The sequence below is a fragment of the Leucopleurus acutus genome, assembly GCF_964270905.1.
Source record: "Leucopleurus acutus genome assembly, chromosome: 17".
NCBI lineage: Eukaryota > Metazoa > Chordata > Mammalia > Artiodactyla > Delphinidae > Leucopleurus > Leucopleurus acutus.
In genome coordinates this window covers 65,584,924-65,608,952 of record NC_139159.1, presented here as the reverse complement: position 1 = coordinate 65,608,952, position 24,029 = coordinate 65,584,924, and the positions used below count along the sequence as shown (strand labels likewise).

The 24,029-nt window shown below is 41.6% G+C and overlaps 1 protein-coding gene across 1 annotated transcript in view; it reads right to left on the bottom strand.

Annotated features, from left to right (window-relative positions):
- COL14A1 (collagen type XIV alpha 1 chain) overlaps window positions 1-24,029 on the bottom strand; it is a gene marked incomplete at its 3' end in the record, with an annotated part of 266,456 nt that overhangs the window by 239,474 nt on the left and 2,953 nt on the right. The window contains exons 2-3 of the mRNA XM_082858482.1: window positions 11,778-12,047; window positions 9,247-9,351 (exon numbers count right to left, since the gene is read on the bottom strand). The remainder of the gene's footprint in view (window positions 1-9,246; window positions 9,352-11,777; window positions 12,048-24,029) is intronic.

The following is a 24,029-nucleotide window of genomic DNA, read 5'->3' as shown; positions in this document are numbered from 1 at the left end:
CTCCCCAGGCAGGAGGCGATGCCCAATGCTTAGTGAGAGTATACTGTACATAACGGATAAACCTTGAAAACATTCTACTAGGTGAAAGAAGCCAGTCACCAAGGACCACACATATATTGTATGCTTCCATTTACATGAAATGTCAGCAGAAAGTAGATGAGTGGTTGCCAAGGGTGTTGGGGGGGGCGAGGTTGGGAAGAAATGGGGAGTTTCCGCTAATAGGTACAGAATATTTTTTTTTGGAGTGATAAAAATCTTCTAAAATTGATTGTGGTGATGATTGCACAACTCCGTGAATATACTAAAAAACCACCGAATTGCACACGTGTGCAATTGTATCTCAATAAAGCTGTTTCTTAAAAAAAATTCTATCCTGAAGTCTATCTTACAGTAACCACACCCTTGGGACCAGGTTCAAAGGAAATCCATCCAAGTTGCTCTTTTGAAACAACTCAAAATCCAAATGCTATCCATGCATTAATTCATTCACTCATTTTACATTTACTAGTGAGTTCTCTGTCGGCAGAACTGGACCACCTTGTCAGAAACACACCACCAGCTCTCCCCACTGCATCCAGCTTAAGCCGGTTTGCTGGATGCGAGCAGGGCCTCTTTATCACACGCTGCAACCAGGAAGGGCCCCCCTTGACTCTCTGTAGCTGAGGAGCCCCAGAGCCTTTAAGAGGGGAGTTTCAGGAAAAGTCTTTCTCATTTCTGCTCCCCACAGAGCCACCAATGTCTTATCCGCATATTTCTTTATTTCTGCCCCCCTTCCACCCCCTTCTACTGCTGCAGGCAGCTGACTCTCCAAAATTTCCAGGAGGGAAATGAGGCTCTCAGCTGTAGCTCCAGAAGTAGTTTTCAGGGGGGAGGGGGGAGGGGCAGATATAGGCCGCTGTGAGAGCTGCAGGCAAGCTCCATTTGCACAGTTGCCCTAAGGGCATGCCGAAAGCCTAAGCACAATGCGCGACCCCGGGTCAATCCAGAGCTTCGCGTGCCACAGGGCGGAGCCTCCCACAGAGGACCCAAGAACCCAGCTCCTGAATCAGAGTGCCCGTGTCCTGGACTTGCAGGCAGCGTTCTGACCCCTGCTTAGGACTAAGGCCACTCCAGTGGCACAACGCCGGCTCCTCTTGGCCGGGCCCTAACCCTGTCTTGACTGTGCGCTGTGCGCGCTAAAGCCATGCTCGGCCAGATGCACCTCTGCCTAGGCGCTGCGTACTAGAGCACTTGAAGCCGCCAGCAGTTCAGAGGGATAAAAGGGGCGGGTGGGGGGAGGGGGGTGGGAAAAGCCAGGGCAGAGAAGACCCTCCAGCACCACAGCGTGGTGGTGCATCTGAAAGCTGCAACTTCCTGGGTCCAGACACCAAAGTAAAACGCGCGAAGCATCCGGGTTTCCTGGCGTGGACGAGCTATCACTACGTGGAAGAGCTATCACTACTGCCAACATCCTGCATCGAGGCACTCCGTTTGCTTGCCCCTCTTTTCGCGAGCACCTGGTCCCCAGCGCGGGTCACCCACGGGGATCTAGGTGAGTTGCGTATCCCATGATCTCCATCGACTGTTTTCCCAAGCGACCCTTAATACAATCTAAATAAAAACAGTGTGCTTTCTGTTTATATACAGCTCTCCAAAACAATCCCTAAGCCCCTTTCTCAACGGAATGGTCGCCTTTACGAAGCCCCTTCTACTTGGAAATTCTGGAGTCTCCACTGTCTCGAAGTGGAGACACCCGCTCTTTCCCGCCGAGCACTCACAGCGCCCAAGTACAAGGGGGAAAGCTCCTGAGAGCAACCCAGGGCATCTTCACTGTCTGCATTTGCATCACGCAGTGCCACCAATCTCCCTGCCCAGTGACCCCCTGCGAAGAGGCACCCGGTGCACCTTCCCATCGCACCTCAAACGTCCCCGGGCCATCCTAGGCGCGCGTGAAGAGAAGGTCCATGGAATTGCACGGCGTCTGCAGGTGGCTAGCCCTTCCCACTTTCCCTTCCTCAAGAACACACTTTGCAAAGCCGACCCGAAAGAAGAGCAGAGAAAGATTGGAACTGACCTGTTCAGGAGAAGATTCCAGCCCAGGTAGGGGGCCTCTCCGTGCCTAGGGAAGACCCAAGTTCCGCCGCGAATTGGTTCTTGGCGGCGCACGAGTCTCGCGCGCTTCCCGCCGCGTGCCCCTTTCAATTAGCCTCTCTCCCTCTCCTCTACCCGCTTCTGCCCCCACTCCCGGCCGCTCAGAGCTGCCTCCTCCTCTCCAGGGCTTCCCTCCTGCTAGGCGCCCGGGATCAGATAAGAGGAAAGGAAGGCCCGCTGGCAGCCAATTATAGAGCGGAAGGTGGCTGCGGGGGGAGGTGGGAGGCAGGCCTAAGCCCCTAACGTACCCCCGCTTCCCTCCTCCTCTTCTCCTCCAGCCCGGCCCCACAAGAGATGCTCTGAGGAGCCCGCCCAGCGCCGCAGGCGCGCCAGCCCAGACCTGGCGGCCGCCCCAGGTGCGGGCCGCAGCCGGCTGAACGGTGCCGGGAAAGAGCGGCTTTTGCCCCTCCACTCGCACCGAGGCTAGCGTGCGGCTGGCTGCTTTGCGAGGTCTGGAGCTCTCGAGGACGCAGGTGCTGTGTGCCCGCTTCCCCATTCCCAAAGACCAGCCTCGTCAGGCACCCCGCGCTCGGGCGGCCGGTACCCGCTATAAAGGGGTAGCCTGTCTTGGGACTTCCCTGGCGGTACAGTGGTTAAGACTCCGCGCTTCCACTGCAGGGGGCGCGGGTTCGAGCCCTGGTCGGGGAACTAAGATACCACCAAAAAAAGACAAAAAAACAAGGGGTACCCTTTCTCCCTTCCTTCTTCTGAACGAGGGCTATAAAATGCCAAAGCAGATATGCTCAAACTTTAATGTGCAGGAGAATCACCTGCGAATGCTGAAATAGACATTTTTGGTGTTTAAAAGGACGAATGTCGGCTGTGTCCGGTGGTAGGACTTCTTAAACTGCATATGCTCTCTCGCAGAGATCCTGTTTCAACAGGTCTGGGCTGAGGCCAGGGACTCTGCATTTATCAAACTCCCTGGTGGTTCTGATACATGCAGGTCACCCTCTGAGAGGCTCTGCTTGAGCTGTGAAGCCCACGAGGCGCGCCAGAGCCCCGCGCCAGGTCTCCAGGGACTCGGCCCTGCGCGGTCATCCCCTGGGCCCCCTTGGAAAGTCATCATCGTTACTCATTTTTTAACCTCACGAACAGCCTCCCACCCGCTCCCGCGGCGTCTTTACAATCCAGCTTGTTGTGTGCGCACAAATGTTGGGAGCTGGGAGGTATAAAAACTAAGTGTTTATCAAGAAGCCACTTTTGGGCTTCCCTGGTGGCGCAGTGGTTGAGAGTCCGCCTGCCGATGCAGGGGACACGGGTTCGTGCCCCAGTCCGGGAAGATCCCACATGCCGCGGAGTGGCTGGGTCCGTGAGCCATGGCCGCTGAGCCTGCGCGTCCGGAGCCTGTGCTCCGCAACGGGAGAGGCCACAACAGTGAGAGGCCCGCGTACCGCAAAAAAAAAAAAAAAAAAAAAAAAAAGCCACTTATGTGAGAAAATACCCTCTCGCCTTGGAAAACTGCAGAGGGTATTTCACCATCGTTAAAGGCTGGTGATGGCAAAGAGAGAAAGGGCAGGCGGTGCTCTTAAAAGGTCCCCGAACCTGCTACCACCCTGTTCAGCCCAGAATACAGAAAGAGGGGCTGTGACCCATCCACCCCCTTTCAAGGGGGTCCTTCGGATATTCTAACCTTCCCAAGCCACGTCCTGTTTTCCCCGAATTTGCTGATATTCGCATCCCCTTGTCCACGCTCTGAACTTCCCTGCTTGTCCTGAAATTGGAGTGCAAAAGGCCCTCTGCAGCTCCCACCGCCGCCCTGCGTCTGTCGGTCGCTTTCCGAACGCGCCTCAGGTCTGCCACGGGACAGGGCCCGAGCTAGGCGCCGTTTTGCTTCTGCGCTTCACTGAACGTGATTCTCCCGGGTCAGGCAACCAGCGCGACTTTTTAGCAGACAGGGTCTAAATCCGAGGGTTCCATTCGCTGAGCTGCGAGCATGCGAGCGCCACCTGGTGTCTGCGACTGGGAGTTCGAGATAGGGCGGGAACTGGAAAGCTATCCGTCCATCCTAGATTGATACGGAGGGACCAGAATTCCTGAAATTCAGTACTTATAGCTGGAGAAAACTACCACTTTAGTTAGATCTCCTTTCCTCTGCCCACCCCCAAACGAGTGCCTACTACCTTCATACTCTGTCCCCCCTTTTTCACTAATAAAATCTACTCTTGTGTTCTTCATTTTTAACAAGATATAGATGGCTAGTGTAAGCTTAGCTTTACGTGTAATTCCCTTGGGGGAGGTAGTGGCGTATTAACATAAAGTTTGAGGCAAAGGGTGAGAAAAAGTGCTTGTGATGGAATTATAGATAACTGGAAATGAGGAATTCCCTGATGATTTTAAAATGTGAGATATATGTGCAAAAATCCATACACAGCAAATAGCAGAATATTTATTCCATAGAAATCTTATACGATAATGTATATTGATTTTGTTATGATATAAAATGTTATTTTAAAACGTTCTAAGTCATCCTTCTTTCATCTTTTAAACTTTTGACTTCTTGCATTTATTTCACTTTCAACATAGGTAGATAAATTTCAGTTAATGTTGAATCAGAATGGCTGGTTTTAATTAGTTTTTCACTTAGTTGCAGTTGTGTGTGAATTTCCAGGCCTTTCAAGGGAGTGTTTATTCAACATTTATCTTAAGGTCAGCCCTCGGAGTTTAGAAGAACACTGAGAACTGAAACAAGCCCAGAAGACCCCTCTAATGGTCTCCTCTCTCAATCAAAAAAATAAAAAAAAAAAACCTCCGAAAGGATTTTTAAATAGAGGGGGTCTTTTCAAAGATATCCAAAAATTCCAGCTTCCCACAGTAATTTATTCCAGGACTCAACAACTCCTCCTAGGATTTCATCCTGAGTTTGTGTCATGAATGTGATTTTCTTTCTCTCGAAGGACTCCATACACACCCTGTTGCCACTCTTCTCCTTGTCCCCTAAAACCCTGCATGAAGATTTTGAACTCAAACTTGAATTGAAGGGACTCTGCCCCTTGCTTGTCTCACTCTGGTGAAGTTATTTTGCCTCTCCGAGCCTAACTCCTTGTGTATAAGAAGGGAGTAATTAATTATATCTCAGGGGATAGTCATGCAGATTAAATGACAAATGTGTTTATGGACCTAATCCATACTAAATAATAAATGGCAACTATATCACCCAAATTAGGACTTTATCTCCCTTCTGCCCAAGGCATACGGCTCTCCTCTCTTCAGTAGCCCGTTACGGATAACTCTTGCAATCTGTCTCAACAGAGGTGCTTTGACATTTTGGATAGGTCGGCATGACTGTCCCAGACATTGTAGAACATTTATTATTCCTGATTCCATCACCAAATTCCAGTAGCACCCTCCCCACCTCCTAGCCATTGTGAAAACCAAAAATACCACCACACATTTCCTTATACACTCAGCAGCAAACCATTAACTCTCTGCAGTTCTACTCCAAACCCTCTGTAATAGCCAGCTATGATTTTTCCTCAGCCTATCCATTCCCCCTTCTTTTGGTTACAGAAGGTTCATACTGATAATATGAGCAATAACCTATAAGCAATAACCACGGCCCAGGCTCCTGGCTCCACGTGCCCACCCCCTCTTCCATGCTGACCCCCGGGACTCCTAGTATTGGCCCTCATCTTGCAACAGCACAGCTGGTAACGAAAGGCTAACTCCCAACAAATCAGAGAAACTTCAGGATCCTGCCCCCTAGTCAAGGGCGGATGTACCTTCTCACTGATTGATGTCCCTGCCATACTAGCTGTCAAATACTTTATTCTCAAACAGGTTATTCTCGCCTTAGAGTAACAAAGACCTGACTTATTTTAGGAAAGTGCCTCCACTCCACTGGATGCAGCTGTGGCTGGGCTGTCAGTTCCGAGTTCCTGTTCTCCTCTAGCCGAGTGTGGGCAGGAGCTCGCAACTAGGCCAACCACACACTCTCTCCCTCACATGTGACTATAACGCAGTGGGACACAAGAGGAGGAACAAAGTGCTACATTTTTATCTCGATTCATCCTAGCAGTGAGGCCTGCAGTAACAATAAATAGCTCCTTAAATCTAGACATCCTGCAGAAACACACCAATACAGCTGTACCGGCTGTTAAAATATTGAAATTCCTCCCTGCCAGTTGGTAAACAGCTGCCTCTCCACCACCCTGTATGTCCTCCCCAGCATCCCCTTCCTGGGATCACTACGCCAGCTTTCCCTCTGATACAGCAGCTCAAGAGGTAACCCCTGTGCTATGGTCTGAATGTTTGTGTCTCCCTAAAAGTCACATGTTGAAATCCTGACTCTCAAAGGTGATAGTTTTAGGAGGCGAGGCCTTGGGAGTTGCTTGCAACTCTTGAGGGTGGAACGCTTATCATGAATGGGATTAGCATTCTTGCCTAGAGAGATGCCTCGCCCTTTCTCACTACAATGGCAAGTCCGGGACCTGGAAGCGAGCCTGCCCTCCGCCATGCTGGCAACCTGTGCTTGGACTTGCAGCCTCCAGAACTGTGAGAAATATATTTCTGTCCTTTATAAGCTACCCAGACTGTGGAATTTTGTCACAGCATGGATTGAGACACCGTGTATGAGCTGAGTGCCGCTAGGTCTCTGTGTGGCTACTGGTATCCATTCCGATTTGCCTGCGCCATCTTGTTGTTTTATCATTTGAATATCAGCCCTGCCCAGAGCTCCACAGTATCTGGCTCCTGGCCTTCCTGAAGCTTTTGTCTCAGTTCTGTGAGCTACCCTATTTTTGCCAAATCTGATTTCTTTTTCTGCTAACTGAAGAACTCCAAGTCCATCTCCATTTTACCAAACCTGAAGCTGCGATAAAAGACATGAGAGAGTTTGTCAAACTTACCTGGGGGATTAATGGCAAAGTCAACACTAGAATTCAAATGTTTTAACTCCCAGGCCAGAGCTTTCCCCACTAGAGTGCACTGACCCCTTTCCAAACAATACTAGAGATACAGCTTATGCTTGTATAGGATTTTCACTTTACAAAGAGCATTCAAGTACATCATCCCATTTTAAATATATCAGCTCTGCAAGGTAAGACTCATTCCAGAGGTTGAAATCATATTGTCTTAAAATGTCCTTCCTGGTGCTGGAATCCCCTCTTTGTCTCACAATCACCTTTCATGTTCTTGAACCCATGATTAAGACATTCCTCATCTTCTCGGCTCCATGGCGTAGATCAAAGTCAGGACTTTAAAAGCAGCCAAGGGCTTCCCTAGTGGCGCAGTGGTTGAGAGTCCGCCTGCCGATGCAGGGGACACGGGTTTGTGCCCCGGTCCGAGAAGATTCCCACATGCTGCGGAGCGGCTGGGCCCGTGAGCCATGGCCGCTGAGCCTGCGCGTCTGGAGCGTGTGCTCCGCAACGGGAGAGGCCACAACAGTGAGAGAGAGGCCCGTGTACCAAACAAAACAAAACAAAACAAAACAAAACAAAACAAACAGCCAAGTTTCGCATGTGTGACTGCAACCTGTCAGTGTATGCATGTTGCATAATAGGTCCTGGACATAATAGGTCCATAACATAATAGGGCTGGAGCAGGCCTAAGAGATTTTATACATATATACATATATATATATATATATATGGTAACCCCTTCACTTTACAAATGAAGAAACTGAGATCCCATGCATTAAATCCCCAGAAAGCATCAGTGGCAGATATTAGAGATTCAACAGCATCTGACAATAAGTCAAGACTCTTTCCAATAATAACAATACCACAGAAGAAGAAGAATCTTTACTGAGAGTCGTTTGGATACCAAACTTTTGTGAAAGCCCACATGGACACTTACTTTTTTTTATACCATTTTACTAAAATAATTTATGTATGTAATTTTAAAATTTAAATAATACTAAAAACTTGTTAAAAAAATATTACTTCTGCTCACCAGAAGTAATCACCTTTGACTCTTTTAGCAGTTTAGCAGTTTTTCTTTGACATTTTCAAATCTCCATATTTCTCAATATAATGTATGTACTGCTATGTGTTTAATAATCAATTTTAAACATCATTTCTATATTTCCTGTTATGGTAGAAGAGGATGTAGCTCTTTCAGGCTGCCATCCCTTTTCTCCTCTTTTATCTTCCCCATATGATGTTTACCTCCATATTCAGTGTTTCCATTCCTATGCTTTGCAAATATTCACATAAAAGCATCATAATGTATTATGATCATTTTTCCTTCTACTTTTAGGTTTTCTCTAAAGTTAATAATTGTCTTGCTTTTTCCTTTGCTTTATTTGATTTTTGCTTATTGCTAATCTTTCCAACTGCTTCCAATAACGTCTCCGTGCAATGTCCAAAAGTCACTGATATCAGGTAAAAATATTTTTAAACATCCCTCTTCTCCAGGCAGGTTTTCCTTTAGACCTGCTGCTCAGTTGTCATCCTGGCCTTTGTTTTCTACCAAACTTGGAATTCCTTCTGTCTTTCTCCAAGATTGGCTTCCCTATTTCCTGGATATCATACCTTCCTCTTTCTTAGTATATTCCCTTGTTTGGGTTGATACTTTCTCCAGGAGTTTTCTCTGGTTAAAAGATGGTTCCACAGCAGCAGGCACGGTGCTGACAGCTCCAAACAGCTTGTCTCCTGAGTCTTGCTGCTTCCATCTGGGTGGATGCCCTTTACAGCTGAATTATGAATTATCTACACCACAGTCATTATTCTGGAGGTTCTCTCCTCTGCTGGATACCTTGTTCTCAATTTTGTACATCTTCCTAGATTGAATTTTACTCCCTCTTTTTTGTTGTTTTAATTTTTTTCTTTCAGTTTTACTGAGATATAATTGACATACAGCACTGCATAAGTTTAAGGCATACAGCATAATGATTTGACTTACATATGTCATGAAGTGATTACCACAATAAGTTTAGTGAACATCCATCATCTCATATAGATAATGAGATGATGATAAATATTCCCTCATACTGAGGAAGGACATCCTCTAGTGGTATCCTAAGACAAGGGCATGGGGGGCGGGAAATCGATACATTTTTGAGACCTTGTATGTCTTTATGCTCAAATTTCATTACTAGTTTGGCTGTGCATAGAATTCTAGCTTAGAAATTATTTTCCTTCAAAAATTTAAAGGTATTGCTCCCTAATTTCTTACCTCCAGTATTGTTTTTGTGATGAAGAAGCCATTCTTGATTTTTGGTGAAGTCCATCGCAGGCAGAATTGCCTTTCCCTCCTTTGAGCTCTTACAGTAATTATTGTCTACTTTTGCAAAAAAAAAAAAAAAAGCACAGGTTACTTTGAGAAGGCTCTTTTATTGCTCTCAACTCTGGTTAATATTTTTAATTTTTCTTTAATTTTTTTGGCGGTACGCGGGCCTCTCACTGTTGTGGCCTCTCCCGTTGCGGAGCACAGGCTCCGGATGCACAGGTTCAGTGGCCATGGCTCACGGGCCCAGCCGCTCCGCGGCATGTGGGATCTTCCCGGACCGGGGCACGAATCCGTGTCCCCTGCATCGGCAGGTGGACTCTCAACCACTGCGCCACCAGGGAAGCCCCTGGTTAATATTTGATACATTTCTTTCCTACCTGCCCAGGGTAGAATGCAAGCTTCCTGGGAGGCAATATAATAGTGGTTAAGAGCATGGATTCTGGCACAGAGTTCTGGCACGATTACTAACCTTGGACAAGTCAATGAACCTCTTTTTTCCTGTTTCCTAATTTGTAAAATGGGAATGGTAAGGGTACCTACCTCATGGGCATGTTGTGACTATTAAATGAATTAATTCATCCAATCTAATTAGCCCATTAAGCCCTTAGAAGAGTATCAGGCACCAGTAGGTTCTCACCATTAGCTGATGTTAACTGTGCCAGATACTACTTTGTACCCTCCACTCTTTTTATTCCATCCTTTGTATAAAAAAGTCCTAATATATATGTGTGCATTTAAAATTTACTCATATAAAATGATATAGATAAAATATACCAGAAATTAACTATATAAGTATTTAAACAAAAGTGAGTCCTAAATGTTCAGAAAATAATGAGGAAAAGATATGATTTTTTGGCCAGTTTGTAATATATTTATTTTTTTCTTGTCTCAGTCAAAAGTGCACATCAATGAGCAGTGTCGGTGCACGATTCTGGTAGAACTTTAATAGCTTTAACATTTGCACGTCTAGAAGTACTCGGGTTAATACAGCTCTCCAAAGTCTATAATCTTATGCTGTATTGCTCTTCTGAATTATTTTTTCTGAGTATCAGATTTGCCATTATTTGAAGGTGAAGGATCAACACCCTTATGAAGCCCATCAGTGGGATTAATCAGCAGCCTAGAGCCTTGATTGTAGTAGGGATGTGACAAAGGCTGGTCAATTTAAATTTATTTCAACAAGAATCAGAAGGGGGTGGGACTTCCCTGGTGGCACAGTGGTTAAGACTCCATGCTCCCAAGGCAGGGGGTCTGAGTTCGATCCCTGGTCAGGGAACTAGATCCCACATGCATGCCGCAACTAAGGAGTCTACCTGCCGCAACTAAGACCCCAGGCAACCAAATTAAAAAAAAAAAAAAAAAACAGAAGCGGGGGGGGTCCCAATTGTCTGAGGAAGCCTTTCTGCTTTGGCTCTTCTTTGTAAAAATCTATTATAAGGCTTCTTCAGAGAAGCAGATGTGCCAATATCAACCCCCCGCATATGGCCTTACTCATAACAGGGGCTGGATAAATGTTTGCTACATTGAATTGAATACAATTCATCAGTTATGCCTCCTCAATTCTTCCCATGTGGCTATCATCAGTTTTAAGTCATCCACCTAAATCCATATGTGTAGCACATGCTGGCTATGTGATTAAGGTGACAGAATCCCCGGAGCCATCCGTTTAGTCAGCAGTCCATATTCATTCAGTCAGCAAATACTTATTCAAGCAGGAACTACTTGGAACTTACTCATGGAGAGAGAGAGACAGAAAACATCATTGGCAAGTGATAGAAAGAAGACTAAGACGAGGAGGTGGAAGAGGACGAACTGCTGTTTTAGGTGGGGAGGTCAGGGATGAGTCCCCAGAGAAGACATTTGAGCAGAGACTGAATGAGGGCAGAGAGCCAGTGGTGGAATTCACTGGAAGAAGGGCAGGGAGAACCACAAATGCAAAGTCTCTGAGGACGGAGGAACTGCAAGGAGGCCTGTGAGGCATAAGAGAAATGAGCAAGACAGCACAGTGAGGGATGAGATCAGAGAGGTCTCTGGGTCCAGATACGGTGAAGCCTTCAGGCAAAGACTTTGGATGTTACTCTGCTTGAGAAGGGGAGCTCAAAACACAACAGGGATCTAGTCAGATTTCACTTCCAGAAGAATCATTCAAACATCCAGTTCCGTCTTTCTCATTTGCTTCCCTCATCCGAAAATCTTGTTGTTGTTGTTGTTTTAACAGATCTTTACTGGAGTGTAATTGCTTCACAATACTGTGTGAAAACCTTGTTTTTGAGGGGGAGAAGAAGAATGTTTACGGGATAGCCACTGTGCTCTCAAAGCTTCCTAAAATAAGCTATCATACATGATCTTCACCACACAACTCTGGTTATAGAAAGAACACACAGTGTCATCCATTTAGAAAAACAAATGGAAGCATGAAGAAATCAAATAAGAAAAAGGTTTCTTGTAGTTCATGGCAGATTCCCAGGAAGTATCACCTCTTCAGGATGGGGTTTGACTTGCTGCATATTTAATTCGCTTGATCTCCTCAAACACCATGAAACACTTCCATTTAGAAACCCAGAGGAGGGTCCAGGAACATAAAGGTTAGATATATTCCTTGCTTCGAGGAGGTATCTGCACAGGGACCCTGTCTTAAACTGGGGAGACATCCTGACAAACCTTCAGCTTATTCCAAACCTCCTGTGCAGTGAACTTGCCAAGTCTGATCTATCAGCACTTGTGATAACGAAGTAATTTATGACAACCTGTGATGATAGAATTGAACACGATTTCAAAACCTTTTCTTACAACACAGGACAAAAATGCATTTTCATCGAAGAGATTTCAAATCAATGATCAAAATAAACTATCCATCTGATCTTTGAAAGAAGTAGATTTACTCCTGGTATACAATGTATATTCATTTGTAACACTGTAAGAGCTTTCAGTAATTTTATTTAGTACTTAAACTCAACCACATAGAGAGGAAGTAAAAATTCTGTTGGGGAGGCTCTGAAATTCTGTTAACTCGAAATATTTTTCAGAAAGGAGTTCCCTTAAAAAAATTTTTTTATATAAATTTATTTATTTATTTTTGGCTGCGTTGGGTCTTTGTGGCTGGGCGCGCGGGCTTTCTCTAGTTGCGCTGAGTGGGGGCTACTCTTTGTTGCTGTGTGTGGGCTTCTCATTGCGTTGGCTTCTCTTGTTGCGGAGCATGGGCTCTAGGCGCACGGGCTTCAGTAGTTGTAGCACGCAGGCTCAGTAGTTGTGGCTCGTGGGCTCTAGAGCGCAGGCTCAGTACTTGTGGCGCACGGGCTTAGTTGCTCCACGGCATGTGGGATCTTCCCGGACCAGGGCTTGAACCCGCGTCCCCTGCATTGGCAGGCGGATTCTTAACCACTGCGCCACCAGGGAAGCCCCCCTTTAAATTTTATGAATATATTTTATACATTTGAACTTCACAATTAAAATGACTGTTGGTCATCCCCAGGTCTGCGGGGCTATCTGAAAGAAAACAGTTGACTTGGCTGACCTTCCACAGTTTCCCCTTTTTTCCTAATTTTATGATGCATGCAAGTGGAATTTTCCTGGAGTTTCAAGTGTATTCTTTTTGTTTTCCCAAACTTTGTCATGTATGACAGCCGCTGCTTTTATGTACAGTTGGTCTTGTTGGAATGGCACTTTCTTGCACGCTTGCCCAGAAAAGGGTCTGTTACAGTGTCCCTGGAGCTCATGGTCTACTGATTTCCATACTAAATTTCTCTCTATACACTTTTCTAGTCAATTCTAGAAAGACCCATTAACAAGACAGATTCTAAAAGAGTTGAAAGCTGTAAGATTCTTCATCTGGAGTTAGTTAAATGAGGTAGTAGGGGAAAAAAATGGTAAATCATTCCAGCCAGGAAACATTCATACAAAATGATAGACTCATCCGCTGGAAAGCGTTTGGGGAATTAGCTCCTCTATTTTATGCTTCCAGGGAAGACATTATCTAAGTCATTTCACCTCCTCAAACTCCACCAAACTTTTGGAAGATTCCACTGAAGGAGAACTACCCTTGTCAGCTCCCTTTCTACCAACAGCCTCATTTGGGGGAAAGTCTTTCATTCCTAGAGACCAAATAGCTCTACAGAAGATAGAAGCCTATACCCTAGTGATTTTGCCCATAGGACAAAAAAAACGTGTGTGTGTGTGTGTGTGTGTGTGTGTGTGTGTAGAGAAAGAGAGAGGGAGAGAGAAAGAGAGAGGCTTTAAATCAAAGCTGATAAATTATTAAAGATATTCAAAGGGCTTTGAAAAACTTAACACCATTCCTACTTAGTTTTGAAATATTTCCATTCAGATTTATATAATTTTAAAAATAGTTTTAAAAAATACTTTTATCTAAATAATTCATGTTCATTATGAAAAATTACAAAAGGAAAAATAAAAGAAAAAAGAATCACCCAATATTCAACCTCCTAGAAACAGCCACTGTTAATAGCCACTAGGTTTAAAACTATTTCCTCTGTATATAGGGATCTCTGTGAATATTTTATGACGAGCTCATACCTTTTAAAATTTGTAACTTTTTCTTCTTACTGACCATCACATCACCATCTTTCCATGTGTATAAATAGTTATCTATATCATAATTTTAGTTAATTTTAAATGTATTGAATGTTTTAAAAATCACCTTAAACCTCCAAGGCCGATAGAGGTGAGACAGCCTACATATTCTTAACAAATTTCCATTAAAAAACCCCAGAAAACTATACAACATATTTATATAAAAGCTCTTAAAATACACTGTTAAACCAGTAAGAAATTTTTTTTAATCCTTAGAATGCAAAAATTAATAAAAGGCAGGAACCCAGAGGTAAGTAAGCACACAAGCATGCTTTGTCCTCGAGCATCTGTCAACCCCTGGAGTCTGGTCTATTTTGGCAGCCTTTCAAGCTCAAGGGTAGAGCCTTCAAAGAGAGAACTCCTCTAGGAGACCCTCACATAAAGCTGGGAACCTAAATGGCTATATCATCAATGAAAAGGAGATGCAGAAATAAACCCACTCTCAGAAGCAGACAGTAAAGAGTTGCTTGGCTTTTTTTTTTTTTTTTAATCTTGGAACTGGGTGAATGAGTGGGGAGAGATATTGCCTGAGAAATTGTAGCTCTAAGACAGCCCTCATCCAGGTTTATGGCCTGAATTCACACTATCCGTGTGAATTAGAAAGCCCCAAGGTTAACTGTGGAAAACAGTATGGAAGTTCCTCAGAAAACTAAAAATAGAATTACCATATGACCCAGCAATCCCACTCCTGGGCATATATCCAGACAAAACTATAATTCAAAAAGATACATGCACCCCTATGTTCATAGCAGCACTATTCACAATAGCCAAGACATGGAAACAACCTAAAGGTCCATCAACAGATGAATGGATAAAGAAGATGTGGTACATATATACAATGGAATACTACTCAGCCATAAAATAGAATGAAATAATGCCATTTGCAGCAACATGGATGCAACTAGAGATTATCATACTAAGTGAAGTAAATCAGAAAGACAAACGCCATATGATATCACTTATATGTGGAATCTAAAATATGACACAAATGAACCTGTCTGTGAAACAGAAACAGAATCATGAACATAGAGAACAGACTGGTAGTTGCCAAGGGGAAGGAGGGTGGGGGAGGGATGGAGTGGGAGGTTGGGATTAGCAGATGTAAGCTTTTAGATATAGAATGGATAAACAACAAGATCCTACTGTATAGCACAGAACTATATCCAATATCCTATGATAAAACATAATGGAAAAGAATATTAAAAAATGTATATATTCAGTCATATATATTGTTACATATAACTGAATCACTTTGCTGTACAGCAGAGATTAACACAACATTGTAAATCAGCTACACTTCAATAAAAAAATATTAAAACTGAAAAAAAAGCCTCAAGGCTAAGAATTGTTTTGAATTTGTCACATGTTGATATTGTCCTTAAACATCTAGCAGAAGCAAATGGGGTCCTTTCTGGAGGAACTCACTCTAAATGGAGGCCTCAAATAATTTCACAGATAGATTTCCAAGGAGTATGAATACATGGTCGAAAAAAATCACAGAACACATAGGGAATAATAGACCATGAGAAACAGCCAGCAGAAATAAAACAAAGATGATAGAACTAGATTTGCAAAGACTTGAGATAGTGAAACTAATAAGCTAAGTTATTTTTAAATGCTTAAAAAGCAAAAGATGTAATTAAGAATAAGTACTAAAGCACATACAATTTTAAAGATAGCAAGGTATAAAATTAACATACAAAATTAATATCCTTCATATACACAAAGTAATGGGAGAGTGAATCCCATTTACAATAGCAAAAAAAAACAAGATAAAATACTTAGAAATAAACTTAACATGAAATTTGGAAAATCTACATGAGGAAATGCTAAAACACTCCTGGAAGACGTATGAGCTTAAATGGACAGGCATCCCTTGTTCTTGAATAAAATGACTCAACATCATAAAGCTGTCAGTTTTTCATAAGTTAATTTAATAAATGTTTCATAAAGCCTCTGTAAAAATACCAAAAAGCTTTTATCTTAAAATGAGATAAGTTAATATTAAAAATCACATGAAAAATAAACATGCAAGAATACCCAGGGAAACACCAAAAAAGAAGCACCATTGAGGGACAGGGAGAGGCAGAAATCTCTATCAGACCATCAAATATATCAGAAAGCCATTTTAAGTGCAAGGATGTGGGAATAATTCATGAATAGACACATGAATCAGAGAAATAGACTAGAAAGTACAAATATATATGGAAATGCAATGAGTGATAAAGTTGACATCTCCGATCACTGGACCAAAATTGGACCAAAATAACTGGAAAACCATTTAGAAAGAGATCAAATTGTATCCCCAACTCACACTGTACAAAAGGAAAAAACAACAATAACAACAACAAATAGATAAGAACTCTAAATATAAAAATGAAGCCATGAAACTACTAGAAGAAAACAGGTGGGTTCCTTTGAAACCTGTAAAGAAAGACTTTCTAAATACATCTAAAAATTTACAACAAAAGAAAAGATTCATGAATTCAACTAGATAAAAATAAAAATATTTTTAAAGAAGCTTTGCATGGCACAAAACTCTATAAGCAAAGTCAAAAGGCAAATTACAAAGTGGAAGAAAATACTTAATGGCATATATTGCCGATAAGAACTAATATCACTAACGTGTAAAGCACTCTTAACACCAAGGTGAAATTGATCAAACCCCATTAGCTAAATGGAAAAAAAACATGAAGCAGAAAGTAGCCCCCTAAAAAGATATAAATGTTCCTTATACTTATGAAAAGCTCCTCAGCATCACTCATAATTAAATTCAAATTAAAAGGAGAAATACCATTTCTTATCTGAGCGGCGAAAATTAATAATTATGATATATTCTGTTGGCAAAGCTATAGGGTAACTAGTATTCTTATACATTGCTGACCAATGTACAAGAATACTGGTGTGTGCAAAATGGTACACTCTATCCAGACACCGTGTTACAAAGACTGTTTCATTCTTACAACTATGTTTATCTCCTAATGGTTCTGCTTCTCTGCACCCTGGCTCATACAGAAAGCTCCACTAAGGAAGTAACATTTGAACTAAACCTTAGAGTCTAATGAGTTGGATTTCTCATGTGAAATTTGATAAGTTTGAAAATGTAAACCAATTGCCTCTCCTATCTTGTAACTTTTTTTTTTTTTCCTGCAATGTTGCCTTACAGAGATACCTCTAAGAAGATAAGCTCCCCTGTAACCCTACTGCCATTGGTCACGTTTTATCCATAAAAAGCTAACTGCCCTGTGCTTTCTGGTTATACTTGTACGTCTCAACAGTTGTACCAATTAATGTCAGTTCACAATATTTATATCTAAGATGTATCAAAGTTGTTTCTTGAGCTCATTTTAATTGTATAACATACAGATTAAAAATTTTGCATTTTGGGGGACGACAGGAGGACTCTAGACCAGCTATCTATCTTAGGTTCTCCAGTTGGGGCTCTAACAAAAACCAGATTAACGAGAAAGAAACAAACAGAAGTTTACTAACATGTGCATTGTGCATACACATGGGAATACCCAGTGATGAGTAACTCAAAGGGATGGTTAGAACTTGGTCTTACAGAGCATCTTACCAAAAGAACAATACATTTTTAGAGAAGTGATAAAACAAAGAAAAAAGACTTTGAGCTTCTAGGGGTGGCAAACTGTGGGAAGAGAAATATATGAGGCCACTAACTTACGGTAGGTAAATGGGAAGTTTAGCAAGGCTTGTTAGGCAGATTCCTATGGTGCCACCTCGTAAGCTCACAAGGGACTAGAGTTGTCTTCTGCCCTTTATGGAAAAGAGGAGCGGGGAGGGACACCTTTATAAATTGATATTGTGCTCTTAAGCAAATAAGGGAAAGGCAGAGAGTTTTTCTTGTACCTGCTTCTTCTCATTTGCCTTCAGTTCAAAAGAATCTTTTATACTAAAGTGGCATGTTCGGGAAGGCATATTCTGCTACCCTTCGGGGAAATGACCAGACATTGTCTTTCACCAAATAATTCCTCAGCAAAAGGGGATATTATAGACTACAACAGAACAACAACAGCAGTGCTGTGACTCTCAACAGGTTGCATATAAAAGTTAGAGGGGAGAGGACGGCTAGGAACGTATATGAAAACTAGTTCTGAGACAGAGGACCTTCAAAATGTGTGTACTCTTTGACTCAGGAAATACAGTAATTACACTTGTAGAAATTATCCTAAGGAATTATCATGGCTGTATGTGATGTTTCAATGACAATCATAACAGCAAAACAAACGACTTGTATTTTATATGCATGAAAAAAAAGTCTGGAAGAATATATACGAAGGTGTAAACCACAGCTTTCCATGAGTGGTGAGATAATGTAAATTTTCTTCTTTTGCTTCTCTCTGTTGTTAATGTTCTCTATAATTATTATGCCTTTCTTTTATAATTTTTACAGAGGTTATTATTTTTTTTAATTTGTGGGTGGGTCTTTTCTAGTGTGAAAGCATTTAAAAATGTTCTCTGCTCCAAGAGTAGAAGTTAAAATTCCAGGGAAGAGGAATCTAGTTGTAAACACAAGGGTTGTGGAAACATTAAGAAGCTGAGTCTCCTTCCCATCCTCAGACTATCTGGTTTGATATTAAGCTAGGTCTTTTCCAGCCCCCACTTCTGTCATGAAATGATTCCTACTGTGTCATGTAGATGGCTGTTAAAGGCCGAGTGAATCTATGCTTGGGCAGTGAGCCTGGAAAAATAGAGGGTACTGCCAAAAGGGAGTTCAGATTCCTCCCCAGTTTAATTGTTTTCCATTTCACCATGACTAGATGATCTCCTGGTCTTCTCCTGCCCAAAAATGTCCCTAAAAACTTGGATGCTTTGTCTGGTCTCAGGAATGAATCATCTGGGAAGAAATGATTCTGAGAATAAACATTTTCTCTACCAAAGATATGTCAGAATCTGAGTCAAGTACTAGCCCAAGTCCCTCAACAACCTTAAGATTCTCCCAGGTGTGGAGAGAGTGAGAAAGATGCCATGATGGATGATATGTAAGAACCAGGTGCAAAGGTCTGTGGGGTCCAGCCCATCATGGGTAGAAGTAAGTTTGGAACACAGCCTCTAAGAAGTGCATTTCAGTGATGTTTTGTAAGCATTAAGAGACATGGTCTTACTCATGAAAAGAAAATTCAGGAGACTCTAAATGTTTTCTACAATACTCTCCATTGAAGAGCAGCAGGAAAGCAAGCAGATTGGACTTAAATTCTTACTAAAATTATAGTTGGGTAAATAATTTGAACCTACATGTCTTTGACTCCAGAAACATTTTGTTCTGTTTTTTAAACTATGTGATACTGTCACCAAATACATCAGTGTTTTAAAAACCTTTTTCACCGCAATGGAAAAAAATTACATCACACGCACATACACTCTAACACACATTTACAAAGAAAAGCTTCACAAAACAATACACACTTTGACTATGTGTAAATAGATCATTTCTATTCTATCCTATTCTTTTTTATAAGATTTTTCTTTTCTTTTCTTTTGGCACTGGTTTCAACCCACTCAATATATTTCACAATCCAATGATGGATCAAAACCTACCTACATCACTTACACAAGCTGCTTCAAGCAATTTTTTTCCCAAAATTAGCTCTTAAATTTTCATGGGTTTATTTTCTACACCATTACCACAAAAAGAGAGTTGTTTTATGTTTAAACACATTTTTAATAAGCTGCTCATTCAGACAAAACCTTATCAACCTTTTCAATTAAGTATTCTGTCTTTAATTGCTTGGGTAGAATCCTTTTTGCATGAATAATACAGGCATTGCATGTCCAAGTCATTAATATTGTGGTGCTATGGGAAGCAAGTTCTCCAGGTAATTCTATATCAAGTTGGTTAGAATAACAGCATGCTCCTAAAACAAAGCATCCTACTTACTGTGTGATCTTTAAAGAAGTTACCTAACTTCTCTGGGTGATGGTTACCTCATCTGCAAGATAATGCCATTTTATTGGACTATTGGGAAGTTTGTATTCAATAATCCAGTGAAAGGGCTTGACTCAGGGCCAGACACAACATAGGTTCATTTTGAGACATGAGCTAGTATTATTTTAAATAAATCCCTTGTGTTAGACAATGTTCTCTAAGAAAGAGAGCCTGAAGCAAGCATTAAGATCCTAATACTGTTTTGGAGTGAAAACCCTCCTTCCTGCTCTACATTTGCCATTCTCTCTCACACACACCTGTATGTTCTTCCCACTATCCTATTTAACCTGGCCATACACAACTGGACAATTTCTGGCTACAATAATGACGTCTAAGCCATCCCAAGCTCATCACATCCTGGCACACATCAAAGAAATTGATAAAGGTAAGTGGTGGTGCAGCTAGCTGCACCACCATCAGTGCCACCATTAATCCAGCCTTGAAGTGACAGTAAAGATGTCACTTGAATTTCTAAGCTCATGAGAGAGACAAGTTTTACAAAAATTCCAGGAGGTGAGTGGAGTCAGCCCGACCTGACACAGTTACTCCTTGAGAGAAGCAATTAGACCTGGGGACAAGGCCACATGTCCTTGGTGACAGTGCGTTACTATATCGGAACAAAGTAGGTCTTGAAGAGAAGACCTAGTGAAATGGTGGAAATCTAGGGTCCAATCTATAAGAAGCTGTTAAACATCATGAAACTTCAGGTGTGATTGTATTTGTGTGTCTGAAAGAGAAGCTTCCAGTCAGAACTGTCACAGATTGGAGTGGATGAAGGAGAAATAACTGCTAAATATAATTCGGGATCCTGGATAGGATCCTGGAACACAAAAAGGACAACAGTTGAAAAACTGATGATATTGGAATGAGGTCTACATTTTAGTTAATAGCATAGTAACGATTTTAATTTCCTGGTTTTGATAATCATACTACAGTTAGGTAAGGTGTTAACATAAAAATAAGGTTATTTTGAGTCAGCTCTACCATTGAGAACCAACTAGAAAAGCTGGAATTAATTACTGAGGTGTAATTTGTATGCAGCAAAATGCACAAACTTAAGTATAGAGCTCAATGTATTTTTTTCTTTGATTTTAAAAAAATAAAAGTATAGTTGATTTACAATGTGGTGTTAGTTTCAGGTATACAGCAAAATGATTCAGTTATATATATTCTTTTTCAGATTCTTTTCCATTATAGGTTATTATAAGATACTGAATATAGTTCCCTGTGGTATATAGTAGGTCCTTGTTGTTTATCTTTTTATATATAGTAGTGTATATCTGTTAATCCCAAACTCCTAATTTATCCCTCCCCTCTCCTTTCCCCTTTGGTAACCATAGATTTGTTTTCTATGTTTGTGAGTCTTTTTCTGTTTTGTAAATACATTCATTTTTATCATTTTTTTTAGATTCCACATATAAGTTGTATCATATGGTATTTGTCTTTCTCTGACTTACTTCACTTAGCATGAAAATCTCTAGGTCCATCCATGTTGCTGCAAATGGCAATATTTCATTCTTTTTTACAGCCAAGTAATATTCCTTCGTGTGTGTGTGTGTGTGTGTGTGTGTGTGTGTGTGTGTGTATCTCACATCTTCTTTATCCATTCATCTGTTGATGGACATTTAGGTTGCTTCCAAGTCTTGGCAATTGTAAATAATGCTGCTATGTACATTGGTGTACATGTATCTTTTTGAATTAGAGTTTTCATTTTTTCTGGCTATATGCCCAAGAGTGGGATTGCTGGATCATATGGTAACTCTATTTTTAGTTTTTTAAGGAACCTCCATACTATTCTCCATAGTGGCTGCACCAATTTATATTCCCACCAAAAGTGTAGAAGTTTTTCCTTTTCACCACAACCTCTCCAGGATTTGTTATTTGTAGACTTTTTGATGTTGGCCATTCTGACCGGTGTGAGATGATACCTCATTGTAGTTTTGATTTCCATTTCTCTAATAATTAGCAATGCTGAGCATTTTTTCACATGCCTGTTGGCTACATGTATGCCTTCTTTGGAGAAATGTCTATTTAGGTCTTCTGCCCATTTTTTGATTAGGTTGCTTTTTTTTTTTTTTTTGGTATTGAGCTGCGTGAGCTGTTTGTATATTTTGGAAATTAAGCCCTTGTTTGTCACATCATTTGCAAATATTTTCTCCTAGTCCATAGGTTGTCTTTTCATTTGTTTATGGTTTCCTTTGCTGTGCAAAAACTTCTAAGTTTGATTAGGTCCCATTTGTTTATTTTTGCTTTTATTTCTTTTGCCTTGGGAGACTGATCTAAGAAAGAATTACTTCGATTTATGTCAGCAAATGTTTTGCCTATGTTCTCTTCTAGGAGTTTTATGGTGTCATGTCTTATACTTAAGTCTTTAAGCCGTTTTGAGTTTATTTTTGTGTATGATGTCTCAATGTATTCTTACATATGTAATATATAAAATGTGACATCACCCTACACATCTAACCCAGATCAAGATATAGACTGCTTCCCTCACCCTCACCTCATGAACCTATGGTATTAGAAGTCAAGACAGTGGTTACCTTTGGAAAGAAAGGACAGAGTAGTGATTAGGAGGGGCACCTAGGGAGGCTTCTGGGGCTCTGGTAATGTTCCATTTCCTGACTCCGGTTTTGGTTATAGGTGTTGGGTTCATTTTTTGATAATTTACTGAGCTGTACACTTATGGTTTGTGCACTTTGTGTATGTATATTCTAATTCTATTAGAACATTTATTTTAAAAATATAATTTGTACTGAATCTGACTGAGGGAACTGCACAGTGGAAGTCATTTTAAAGTCCTTAAGTGATCCTAGGCACTGGAATTTGTTTGGACAATGTTTTCCACAATTTCCCAAAAACAAATTTTCCACAATTTCCCAAGTGACAGATGAGTTACAACACAATTCTTCATCTGAGTATCTTCAGCATTCCAAGTAAGAAAGGATGACCGATTTAATGGAATGGGATTGGCATTTACAAGGGAACTTCTTTTTTTTTTAACTTTAGAATTTTTAAATTTATTTTTATTCATTTATCTTTGGCTACGTCGGGTCCTCGCGCTGCCTGCGGGCTTTCTCTAGTTGGGGCGAGCGGGCTCTACTCTTCATTGCGGTGCGCGGGCTTCTCATTGCGGTGGCTTCTCTTTTTGCAGAGCACGGGCTGTAAGTGCACTGGCTTCAGTAGTTGTGGCACGCAGGCTCAGTAGTCGTGGCTGACGGTCTCTAGAGTACAGGCTCAGTAGTTGTGGTGCACAGGCTTAGTTGCTCCACAGCATGTGGGATCTTCCCGGACCAGGGCTCGAACCCGTGTTCCCTGCATTGGCAGGCAGATTCTTAATCACTGAGCCACCAGAGAAGTCCCAAGGGAACTTCTTTTAATTTATTTTTTAAACCAAGTATCAGGAATATTTGATTCAGTGGGAGTTGAGCATAACAGATCAATTTTTAAATGAAGAATTTTAATCAATTTAAAATGAAGAATGTATTTAAATTTTGTAAAACTAGATGAACCCCGAGAAAACACAAGGGGGCAGCATTCCATAACATTATAAATGAAGAATGCTGAAGGTTTTTTGTTTTGTTTTGTTTTTTAGTAACAATATAAATACTGAGAATGGTCCTTAAAGAGAGCGTCTTATCAAAGGAGGAAACGAAAGGTCAAAGAGATTATTACCGGAGTCGCTTTAAATTCCCTTATATCACAGAGGTCAAGAGTGGCAAAACAAGGACCACAGCTTATGTTTCCCAACTGCAGATTGAGTGGTTTTTCCACTCTGTATCGTCTCAAATGGTCTCCTGGATGAAAGAGCACTTGCTGTGTGCTGGAAATGGTTAACTTCTCACCAAAAGACCCTCGGATAAGATCTCCATTTACTGTGGACACGGATTAGGGTGTAGCTGCCTGACACCTGTTACTGAAGATGAGTAGTTTAATCTGAGTGAAACATGAATCAATTTGCAGAGCAGAAATATGCTTCCAATTTAATATGTGCTGATCTTCAATATAAAGGAGGCCTTGAGGGAATGGTTAGATGGTGATAGTTTTAAAAATGTGGTTTGGAAATGTTAGCGCTGTGCATTGTAATTTCGCCCTTGAATTATGTTTTATTGCACTCTCTCGCCTCTGAGAAGGAGCCATTATTAAGCCTCAGGGTGATAGAGTGTATTTGCCCTCTTTAGAAAGACAATAAAAT